This window comes from Strongylocentrotus purpuratus, unplaced genomic scaffold, assembly GCF_000002235.5.
Source record: "Strongylocentrotus purpuratus isolate Spur 01 unplaced genomic scaffold, Spur_5.0 spur5_scaffold_7, whole genome shotgun sequence".
Taxonomy (NCBI): Eukaryota; Metazoa; Echinodermata; class Echinoidea; order Camarodonta; family Strongylocentrotidae; genus Strongylocentrotus; species Strongylocentrotus purpuratus.
In genome coordinates, this window is record NW_022145613.1 from 21,690,129 (window position 1) to 21,702,561 (window position 12,433).

Here is a 12,433-nt window from a genome sequence, read left to right on the forward strand (position 1 = left end):
GTAACGTAAAAAAAGGCGTACTTTCTGCGTCAAGTTTCTACGCCGAAAGTACGCGAATTTTGTTAAACATATTAAATTGTTTGCGTCCATCTTGCGTACTTTTTTGCGTTCCTCAGGGTATGGTAACGTAGGCCAGCGTACTCTCAGCTCAGCGTAGTTGGTACGCAACTCTACTATGGACCCTACGCCAATTAGTGATCGACCTGCCAGTGTCACAAATAAGGTATTAAAAATATGCTCATCTGACCGTAATTAAATGCCCAAAACCCCCGAGCTTTCGGGGGTTCAGCCCTTTGTACCCGTGGACACCACGCCTGCACTCAAATCGCTTTGAGTTACCTGACCCCCCCCCCATACTTTAAAAATTGATTTGATGCAAGAACTGTATCATACTAAAAGTATTATCATGTTTTTAAACGACCATGACGACCGTCTGATTTTCTTGTGAAAACTTTACTTTGCTTGTGAAAACTTTACTTTGAAAAATGATTATCGAAATTCAGTATACAACTATACATGGCCAGAATAATCACAACCTAAGCCCAGGTTTCATACATCTATTCACGAAACTATATTGAAATCGGGGCAATAATAGCAATTTCAAAGTGTTGTTTAGACTCTCCTCACACCACGGACAGGCCTGGCTACTCAGGTTACCGCTACTCCATGCTCACACACTCAGCTCCGACGGCAGCGCTCAGCTGCGGTGGCAATACACTGTGGAAACTTTACTTTGAAAAATGATTATCGAAATTCAGAATACAACTATACATGGACAGAATAATCACAATCTAAGCTCAGGTTTCATACCTCTATAGTCACGAAACTATATTGAAATAGGGGCAATAAGAGCAATTTCAAAATGTTGTCGAGTCTACTCTATAGCTCAGCTCACCTCACCTCACCTCACACACAGTCACAGTTCCGACAGTGCTCGGCAGCAGTGGCGCACTGCACTGCCCGTGCCTCACGGCAGCTAGCTTGCAACTGAACTGTCAGTTACGATACGATGAATTTCTTGTGAAAACTTTACTTTGAAGAATGATTTTCAAAATTCAGTAAACATGGACAGATTAATACCAAAGTAACCCTGCTTGCATACCTCTATTCACGTAAACTATATACAAATCACGGCAATCATCATAGAATCAGAGTCGAACCGACTGAGCTGTGCGTGTGACGGTGAGCGTAGAATCATCGCAAACATTATACACGTACGTTCGTACACACAGCAGGTCCGCCTAGCCTACAAAGCATATCCTATAGAAAGACGCATAGCACGGGTAAGCTCAACCCGTTGAGGATACATATTGGCTACATCCCTCACCCGGGTGAGTCGTCTGTTGATGTGTATTTCTCTTACATGCTACAAATCGAACCCTATAGCAAGAGGTCTTACTCGGGATACGCCGCAGCTTTCTCAATGAGACTTGCTACGCCCGTTGACGCGAGTGGATTCTCGTCCATCGTGTGTCTCTTCGTCTCTCTTTGATAATTAGACAGAGGGCGGGTGCACGCCTTGCCGACTCGCTCTCGCGGGTTCGTCGCCTCCTCGCAATCCACGACGCCCGCCGTGCTCTCGTCCGCCCGTCCTCCCCGGCACCCCGAAACCGCGTTTAACGGCGTGGACGTCGATCGCGGGGTCGACGTGGCACGCGGGTTACGGGAGACAGACCTCGTGGAATTGTGCCGCCCTCCCCGCGCCACGGTGGAGGCGGGCGGGGTCGGGGAAAGACGTTTTTGAGGAACCGTTTTGTACCCGTTTGGACCCCCCGCGGCGATTAGTGGTATTAGTAATATAGACTAGCAGGACCCGTGGAAAATCCACGGGATTCTAGGGGAGGGGGCCAAATAGATAGATAGATAGAGGCCTATATGTGCTATCCAATTTTTTTTTAGATTATCTTTATATAGAGAATTTGTATAATATATGCTGTTTGACCATAAATGGCGCATCGTAAAACAAACTATGTCAGATAGGATCTCGATAATTACGATTTATTTGCATTATTAATGTTGTGATTTCAATGTAGTTTCATGAAAAGACTACATATGCAGAGGCTTGGATTATGATTATGTTGGCATTGTTCACAAAATGTGTACAATTATTTTCAAAGTAAAGATTGTACGCGAAAAATCGGACAGTTTGTGCACAAATTGACTCGATTGTGTGTGGGACTGTGAGCGTAGAATCCAGTGAAAGATTTTTTTTCAAGGACTTGATCTATATCAAATTTTGGGAAAATTTTGGGGGGCTACTTTTTTATCTTTCGGGGGCTCATTTTTCTTGGGCTAATTTTTCATTAATTCATTTAAAGATGCAGTTTGTTTAGTTTAGTAGCGTAGTGTTACGTAAAAAAAGGCGCACTTTTTGCGTCAAGTTTCTACGCCGAAAGTACGCGAATTTTGTTAAACATATTAAATTGTTTGCGTCCATCTTGCGTACTTTTTTGCGTTCCTTAGGGTATGGTAACGTAGGCCAGCATACTCTCAGCTCAGCGTAGTTGGTACGCAACTCTACTATGGACCCTACGCCAATTAGTGATCGACCTGCCAGTGTCACAAATAAGGTATTAAAAATATGCTCATCTGACCGTAATTAAATGCCCAAAACCCCCGAGCTTTCGGGGGTTCAGCCCTTTGTACCCGTGGACACCACGCCTGCACTCAATATCGCTTTGAGTTACCTGACCCCCCCCCCCCATACTTTAAAAATTGATTTGATGCAAGAACTGTATCATACTAAAAGTATTATCATGTTTTTAAACGACCATGACGACCGTCTGATTTTCTTGTGAAAAATGATTATCAAAATTCAGTATACAACTATACATGGCCAGAATAATCACAATCCAAGCCCAGGTTTCATACATCTATTCACGAAACTATATTGAAATCGGGGCAATAAACGCAATTTCAAAGTGTTGTTTAGACTCTCCTTACACCCACGGACAGACCTGGCTACTCCGGTCACCGCTACTCCATGCTCACACACTCAGCTCCGACAGCACCGCCGACAGCACCGCCGACAGCGGCGCTCAGCTGCCGTGGCAATACACTGTGGACTCAAGGCAGTTTGCAACTGAACTGTCACGTGAAGGCGTACTATCACAGATCTATTTGCGCTATTCTTGTTGTGATTTCGATGTAGTTTTCATGAAAAGACCAATAAAACAGAAGCTTGGACTATGATTATGTTGGCATAGATCACAGAATTTGTATAATTATTTTCAGAGTAAAGATTTTACGTGAAAATAGGTCCATGGTTTGCGCCAGTTGTCGCAATCGCCTCGACTCAAATCGACTGTGGTGTGTGCATGTGTGTGACCTGAGAGCGTGTAATACACGTACACTGGGCGCCTGGCCTACAAAGCATATCCTATAGAAAGACGCATAACACGGGTAAGCTCAACCCGTTGAGCGTACATATTGGCTACATCCCATCACCGGGTGAGTCGTCTGTTAATGTGTATTTCTCTTACATGCTACAAAGCGAACCCTATAGCAAGAGGTCTTACTCGGGATACGCCGCAGCTTTTTCAATGAGACTTGCTACACCCGTTGACGCGAGTGGATTCTCGTCCATCGTGTGTCACTTCGTCTCTCTTTGATAATTAGACAGAGGGCGGGTGCACGCCTTGCGGACTCGCTCTCGCGGGTTCGTCGCCTCCTCGCAATCCACGACGCCCGCCGTGCTCTCGCCCGCCCGTCCTCCCCGGCACCCCGAAACCGCGTTTAACGGCATGGACGTCGATCGCGGGGTCGACGTGGCACGCGGGTTACGGGAGACAGACCTCGTGGAATTGTGCCGCCCTCCCCGCGCCACGGCGGAGGCGGGCGGGGTCGGGGAAAGACGTTTTTGAGGAACCGTTTTGTACCCGTTTGGACCCCCCGCGGCGATTAGTGGTATTAGTAATATAGATTGAATTGTATTCTTATCAGATAAATGAAATAGTTTGTATCGAGGCACTTCACAAAGACGTCCTAATGCATTCAATTTCGTTTCATTACGAAAATAATGTATACCGCTGGCACTTTCGTTGTGAGGAGCATACGTCTCCTCCGATGCGGCAAATTTAAATGTAATAACCCTTACAAAAATGTACCGTGTAAAAACCATGGTTTCAGTACCATGGTTACCATGGTTCTCATGGTGGATGGTAATTTGGACATAGAACCATGGTAACCATGGTACTGAAAACCATGGTAACACCGAAGTATGATAACCATGGTTCGGTGTTACCGTGGTGTTCGGTACCATGGTTACCATGGTTCTCGGTACCCTGGTTACCATGGTTCTTGGTACTATGACCATGGTTCTCGATACCATGGTTACCATGGTTCTCGGTACCATGACCATGGTTCTCGGTACCATGGTTACCTTCGTTCTCGGTACCATGGTTACCATGGTTCTTGGTAACATGACCATGGTTCTCGGTACCATGGTTACCATGGTTCTCCCATACCTTTCGTTACCATTGTTCTCCTGTACCTAGGTTACCATGGTACTTGTACTATAATGTTACTGCACTTTCCCAGTCGCCTTTCCATTATGCATGTAGCTTAATAAAAAGAAAGCATTGATTACATTGCATGATTGATTTTTTGTTATCATTTACAAATCTACTACCTAAATTAAGCACTTTCAGCACAGTATTCCTTATAATATCTGCCAGCCCTTGATCATTTTACTTTGAAAGAAAATGCTGGTCTGCAAAGTACACAAAAATGACAGGAGCTGGCATGAAGTCCACTTTCAGCACAATTATCCATTTTCTCAAGGTTCAGCCACTACTCTTGCAAACATGATCTGTAAACAAAAGACATCACAATAATGTATATAATGTAAAATATATAAAACAATTTACAGTCGAAAACTGAAGTCTATTTCTATAGCGAAAGACTGCCGCTTGTTACATTGCATATGACACTAAACACTTTCAGCACACAGCAATATTATAAGTAAATTGGTTAGTCTATTTCTATAGCGAAAGACTGCCGCTTATATTCAATAGTACAATTTACAAACTGTCCTTCCAGCGGAGGTGCGAGATTCGTCGAAGATGTCGTACTTGATTTTGGTTGAAGAAACAATTGGTAGCTAGGCCTACTTGCTATGGTAGATCATATATGACGTCGGTAATCATAATACAGTTCAAAAATGAATGATGAATAAAAGCCAAGAGTCTGCAATGTCGATCGTATGCGAAGTCCATGTATGGCGATGGTGAAACTTGGTGTAGAGTTCCGACGTCGACGGTGATCGAAGACAGATCGAAAGTCGATAAATTCATCATTAGCCGGAGTCAGGATCAGACTTGCAAACGACGAAACGCAAATCGTAGAGACGAAGAAGGTAAAGAGGAGGTTCTTACCTTCAATCAAAGTTCGACGTCGATGGTGTTCAAAGATAGAACAAAAGTCGATAATGCCAATGTCCAAATTCATTATTAGAGTTCGCAACAAACTTCAAGTTCAAACGCCAAAACGGAGGTTAACGACGAAGAAATGGTGATGGTGGCGTTGATGTTTTGGTCAAGATGAGAAAGAACGAAGTCGATATGGAAACTACTCATTTGTCATGTTGCGTATATATCTGTAATTTAAAAAAAGACAATTTTGAATTAAATACAAAAAACGAATATGAATATCAACAACTGTCAACATGAAATCACACATGCAGTCACAGAGCAGAGGCAGACATGACATCGATTAGCTTAATTTGTTAATTTGCTGGATTTTTATGCAGTATATTCTATTTATTTTCTAAAAAGAATAAAACATTCAATCCTTCGAACAATATGACACTTTATACTAACAGTAAAGTTAATAACAATGTGTAGACCTATGTAAATGGATAAACTTTGCTTTGAAAGTTTGAATGATATGCCCCATAAACCCGTCAAGATACTACAACAAATTACGTACATGGGATCATACATGTTCAGTCTTAACTGTTATCCTGTCGAAGGTATTTTAAGTCCCAGTTGACAATGTCATAAATAACTATCTAGACATCGACTAGATCTATGTACAGATTGTAAATAAAGTAGATGATTCTTAAACTTACCCATACTGTTGTAGATTAGCCGGGAAAAACAGAATTCAGCATGAATTTGCAGATCTAAAACACCGAGATGTACACGAGGCATGAAGCTGGACTGTGAACAGTGCACGTAGGCTACTAGTACTAGCTATATTGCTGCATGTACACAGCATACACGTACACTGCACTGCATGTACAGCGATCCTCGGCACACAAAATAAAATGGCTGCTCCTTGGTTGTGTAGATGTAGCTGCATGCACGTACACAGTACACAAGCACACACAGCATACACAGCATGTACACAGCACAGCATGTACACATCATGTACACAGCATACACAGCATGTACACAGCATACACGTACACTGCACTGTATGTACAGCGATCCTCGGCACACAGAATGGCTGCTCCTTGGTTGTGTAGCTGTAGCTGCATGCGCTGGTTGTGTGGGGTTGGAGCTTGTAGGTAATAGTCTTAACTTGTGCAGACCTTCTTTATGATATTTCAAGCTGTTGCACAATTTCTACATTAACACACGATAAATGGCCAAATGAAAGTTGACTTTTCCACTCCTGTTTTCCCGTAATAAAAAGTCTTAAACTGCATTAATGCATATATTAAATTTTAGTCAGATTCCTAGCTGTATAGCCAGGCCTACTTTTTAATTGTCAGTTTTTCATTTAAACTAAAATCTTAGAAAACTAAAGGCCTATGAAATTACATAATTTTACTGGATACACGCGATATAGTTTTTCCCTACAATTCTAATAATAAAATAACAAAATCATAATAATCATGTTTTTTATGATTCTTCTAATTATTTGTTTAACAATTGTTTTTATATGTATTTTTTAATCATAATTGTTTCTATCTTGTTCTTAATGATTCTTATTTTTTTTTTTTATAGTTCTTATATGTTTTGTTATTTGATTTCATGCGTCCGGTAAAAATGATTTCATGCGTTTGGTAATTTGTTGTTGTTTTTGTTTTAAAAAATTGCAAACGATTCCTACCGAACGACTCATACCTGCACATTAATTGTATACTAACAAAGGTTATTGTATATTATTATTAGACATTATTATCTATGTAATACTTATGTAAACATGTATAACCTCCTATTTGTTATTTGAGCGCAGAATTAAATCAATCAAACAAACAAAACAAACACAACATATGGTACTGAACCATGGTTAGAAACATACAACTGCCAATTAAGTACCACAATGTACCATGTACAAATTCGGAAGTATCATGGTAAACCATGGTACTTGTCATATAACCGTGGTAATACCATGGTTCTTGCATGGTAGTACCATGGTTAGAGACGAGTACCACAGGTACCATAGAGTACCATGGTACAAATTTGGAAGTACCATGGTATACGATGGTACTTGTCATTTAACCATGGTAAAACCATGGTTCTTTGATGGTAGTACCATGGTTAGAGACGAGTACCACAGGTACCATGCTGGTACCATATGGTTACCATAGTACTTTTTTATAAGGGAATCGAGAGCGCCAGGAGGGTAAAATCTGACTGACATGAGCGCTATACAAGAACCCATTATTATTATTATTGTAACGAATTTAGATATGTCTGTACCATGTGCATAGCTCATTATTATTTCGCTGTATATTATTGCTTGCTGTGCAAGTCAAACTAGTCCTTCAGTAGATTTGCGACGTTGTTTTTCGTCCTCGAGTAATTCTTGAATTTCGATTGCGTAAGCCCAGGGCCACGCTCGTCTAGAGAATCTGTCCTCGTCTTACGTAACGGCAAGGACAGATACTCAGTCGCGTGCTGCCCCCGACTGACCCCGAGCGGAGGCCAGACTTTGTCCTCGGTATGAGGACAGAGTCTGCCCTTTTGTTCGAGGTCGGGTTGTGTCCTTGCTGGAAGGTTGGCCTGCTACAAAACAGTAGAAATCTAGCACCCTATATAAAGCCAGGGAATCTAAAATCTCGAGAGTTCAGACTTCAGACTTCCTACACTTCAGACATCTGACTCAGACTTCTTGACACTTATTCTCGTACTCCTTTCTGCCGCCTTCCAAACCTGCAAGCGTTTTCATAATTTTTTGTACCTGACTGTATCCCGAGTTGTCATTATTGGAATTAATAAAACGACGAATATAACTGAAACTCGCGATCCTACTACTCCATTTCTTCCGTCGCATTTGTTTTAATAACAAGCGTGAGTGAGAGAGATATTGAGCGAGAACGAGAGCAGTCTGAATTAAACACTTGTAATATAATTTCGCTACACTGGTGGCAGCGGTGGGATTTTGGACTTCAACACGCTAATCGAGATGGCAAGGAGGCGGAGAAAAACAGATTTAGAACAGGAGATCAGGGAGCTCAAATTGGAGCTTGATGAAGCCCGACTTCAAATTCAAAACTCTAGCGGGACAGATGCACAACATTTGGAAGAGGAGGTTCAAATTCGCAGCCCCGCTCGACCAAGGGCTGCTATTCAGCTACTCCATCAGGAACATTTTGATGGAACACGCCCGTGGGAAAGCTTCATCTTTTCGTTCCAGAACATTGCAGAAGCGTGTGGATGGAACAAAAACGAAAAACGATTTCGAATACTGGCTTGCTTGCGAGGTGATGCAGCAGACTTCGCCTTCCAGCAACTCTCCTCTGACTTCACAGGGGACTTCGATAACCTGGTAGCGGCGCTAAATGAGCGATTCGAAAATAGGAAAACACCGGCCTCATTCGTCTCCCAGTTGGAGGCAAGGCGCCTTGGGCCGAAGGAGACTATTGCCGATTATGCCGCCGACGTAAGAAGATTGACAACTTTCGGTTATCCGAGTGCCGACGTCGACACAATAGAAACCATTAGCACAAGACATTTTCTACGAGGGATCGGAGACCAAAACATGACATTAACAGTGGGAATGCACGAACCTAAATCCCTGCAAGAGGCCCGTGAGATAGCCGAGCGGTATTTCAATCTGCGAGAGGAGAGTATAGCCCCAATGGCTACCGGCCGATTAGGGCCCTGTCATCCTCGCAATCGGTTAGCGTTACCGAAGGCCGGCTTGCTTATTTTGAACGTCGCGTTATGTCCATTGACGAAAGACTGCACACACTCTCATCCCTATTAAAGGCCCACTGCACTACTGGTAGCTACTTGAGCACTCTATATAACAAACAATGCCTAATCGGTGACCATTGGTCCCCCATGATCCTCTTTTTCTTATGTTAACTGAGAGCTGAGTTGATGAGATAACCACCTGTCCAGTGACCTTGCAGAGCGGTCTAATCCCTCCTGTAAACTATGGCAGATAAGCTTTAAAGGACCAGGCTGAAAGAAATTCGAGAGATGCCAATACAACGGGAGATGGACGGCAAGGTAGGCGAGAGAATGATGACAGAGGGCGTCAACCTCGAGGTGGTAGACCCATGCACAACAGATGTTACGAGTGTGATAGGGAGGGGCATTTAGCTAGGAACTGCCCTAATCCTCGTTATGACAACCGCCGCTATCAACAACAACCATTCGATCGTCCCACAAGCCTGGGCACCTCCACAATTTGTGCCGCCACAGCCCCAGCCAAAGACACAGCAGCAAATGTGGGTACCACAAGCACCACCACCACCACAGCACCAACATCATGTACAACATCCCTAGCCTATGCATCAACGGCAGGCCAACCCCTTACCATCCGTGGATAATGTCGAGGCGGGAAACTAGCTGGGGCCGATCCAATCGACCAGGTTTCGGCCCATAAAACGACAGTGAGTAATGCACCAAGAATAATTAAACTCGTCAAAAGTACAGGGCTTTCGGCTTTTATTGGAGCCAATGTTCATGGTGCAAACGCTAAATTTTTGGTCGACTCGGGCGCAGCAGAGACTGTTATTTCCTCTCAAGTTTACAACGGTATAGACATAGATTTGCGTAAACATCTTAAGGAGCCGACAGAGGATATCCAACTTCAAGCAGCGAATGATGAAATACTACATATCTATGGAACGATTGATCTCGACATCACACTAGAGGACATGGCATTCACGTGGAATGTCTTCGTTGCTGATATAAGTGACGAGGGCCTTCTCGGATTTGACTTCATGCACCACTTTAACTTTATTCTTGAACCTAGACGTGGGCTTCGTTTGAATGATCGCTTGTTTCAATGCGAGATTGTAGCTGTAATGTGATAGCCAAGAGTGACGTCATATATAATCCCTGCTAACTCTGAATTCATCATCGCCGGCAGTGCCAATGTCGCTAAACTAAAAGGCGATCTTCCATACGGATTGATTGAACCCATGAATAGCGGAGAAACATTACAACCAATCCATGTAGCCAGCTGCGTGATCGATATCAATAGGAATGATATCGATTTGCCTGTACGCGTAGCCAACACACTTGGGGTGGATATTCATGTGCATGCCGGAACCAAACTCGCAAACCTACAGCTTATAGACAAAGTGTACCATGAAGGCGGTGACGGAGCTAAGCCTCTTCCTCGAAATATTAATGTTGTCAAAAGTAGCTCTGTATCAGGGAATCCTAGGTTTGAGGATTGGTCTGAAGACTTAAAGTCGTTGTATAATCGGAGCTGCGGAGAGTTGTCATCGACACATGAGAGGGACAAATTAGCTGAGCTACTCGATAAGCATAAATCGACATTTGCAGTTTCTCCAAATGACTTAGGACGAACATCATTGGTTCAGCATGCAATCGACACAGGTAATGCCTCACCCATTAAGCAGAGGCCAAGACGCCCGCCTCGAGCTTTTGTGGAAGAAGAGGAGGAGATAATTCAGACACAGTTGCGATCAGGGGTTATCCGCGAATCCACGAGCGCCTGGTCGAGCCCGCTGGTGTATGTAAGGAAACGAGATGGATCAACAAGGCCATGCGTGGATTATCGCAAATTAAATGAAGTGACGACGAAAGATGCTTGTCCACTTCCCCGTATAGAGGATTGTCTTGACTGCCATAGGAGGTGCTAAAATCTTTAGCACTTTAGACTTACAATCAGGATACTGGCAAATAGAACTAAAGGAGGAGGACCAGCAGAAGACGGCATTTAGCACTAGAAGCGGACATTACGAGTACATCACGATGCCGTTTGGATTATGCAATGCCCCGAGCACGTTTGAGCGGGGTATGGAGCTTCTCATGAAAGGATTGCAATGGAAAAACTTAATCCTTTACCTCGACGATATCATCGTTCTCGGTTCCACCTTTGAAGAGCATCTCGAGGGGCTCGATGAGGTACTCTATCGTCTTGGCCAAGCAGGGCTAAAACTAAAACCCAGCAAATGCAACCTAGTGAAGTCGGAAGTATATCTTGGGCATGTAGTGAGCGCAAAAGGCATCAAGCCCGACCCCGACAAGATAGATAGGATTCACCAATGGCCTACACCGAAGACGGTAAGCGATGTTAGATCTTTTATCGGTCTTTGCTCTTACTACAGGAGATTTATCCGTGGATTCTCATCTATCGCTTCACCCTTGACTCGCCTCATGGAAAAATCTCGCACATTTGAGTGGGACAGTGAATGTCAATCTGCCTTCGATGAGCTGAAACTAGCGATCACGAGTGATAATTGCATGGCATATCCAAATGATGAGGGTATGTTCATATTAGATACTGATGCGTCAGCCACAGGCGTCGGTGCTGTTTTGTCCCAACTACAGTGGGATGAGTCAACCCAGTGCGAATTGGAGAGACCAGTCACATTCGCTAGTCGATCTCTTACTAAGACACAACGTCGTTACTGCACTACACGTCGAGAACTATTAGCAGTTGTCTCATTCGTATTTGCCACTTCCGTCATTTTCTGTTTGGCAGAAAATTCTTGATCCGGACTGATCACTCATCTCTCAGATGGATAATGTCATTTCGCGAACCAACTGATCAAATGGCTAGATGGATTGAGAGATTATCTCAATTCGACTTCGTGATCGAACATCGGGAAGAGAGAAAGCACGGCAATGCTGACACGTTATCTAGAATCGCATGTGATCCCGATACATGTGATTGCTATGACAAATCATCGATCCTCGAAAAACTACCATGTGTGGGATGTAAGACCTGTGAGAGGCGACATCGTGAATGGTCCGACTTCTTCGAGGAAGACGACATCATCCCACTTTCAGCGAGGAGTATCCGGCCAACACAGAAACCGGCCTCACACATCCAAGCTGACGCAAGCTGTCAGACTACGTCAATAAGTTCTCATCAAGGAAGAGGACCTGAAGTAAAGAAGGGACTATACGTCATGATTGTGTTCGTCATCGCTTTCTTTATGAGTTTGATCAGCAGTATAACAATGTGTAGAATGCTATGGGGAATTATGATAGTGTGTATCCTCGGTATTTTGGCAGTATTTTGGCAAGATGTTGTGCACGGAGGATTA

The 12,433-nt window shown here is 43.5% G+C and overlaps 1 long non-coding RNA gene across 1 annotated transcript; it reads right to left on the bottom strand.

The window, feature by feature from the left end:
* Positions 1-4,837: 4,837 nt before the first annotated feature.
* Positions 4,838-6,583, bottom strand: LOC115920025. The gene is made up of 2 exons (XR_004062129.1): positions 6,071-6,583; positions 4,838-5,596 (listed from the first exon to the last, which is right to left on the bottom strand). It is a non-coding gene; the product is annotated as an uncharacterized LOC115920025 (long non-coding RNA).
* Between the last annotated feature and the right edge of the window lie 5,850 nt (positions 6,584-12,433).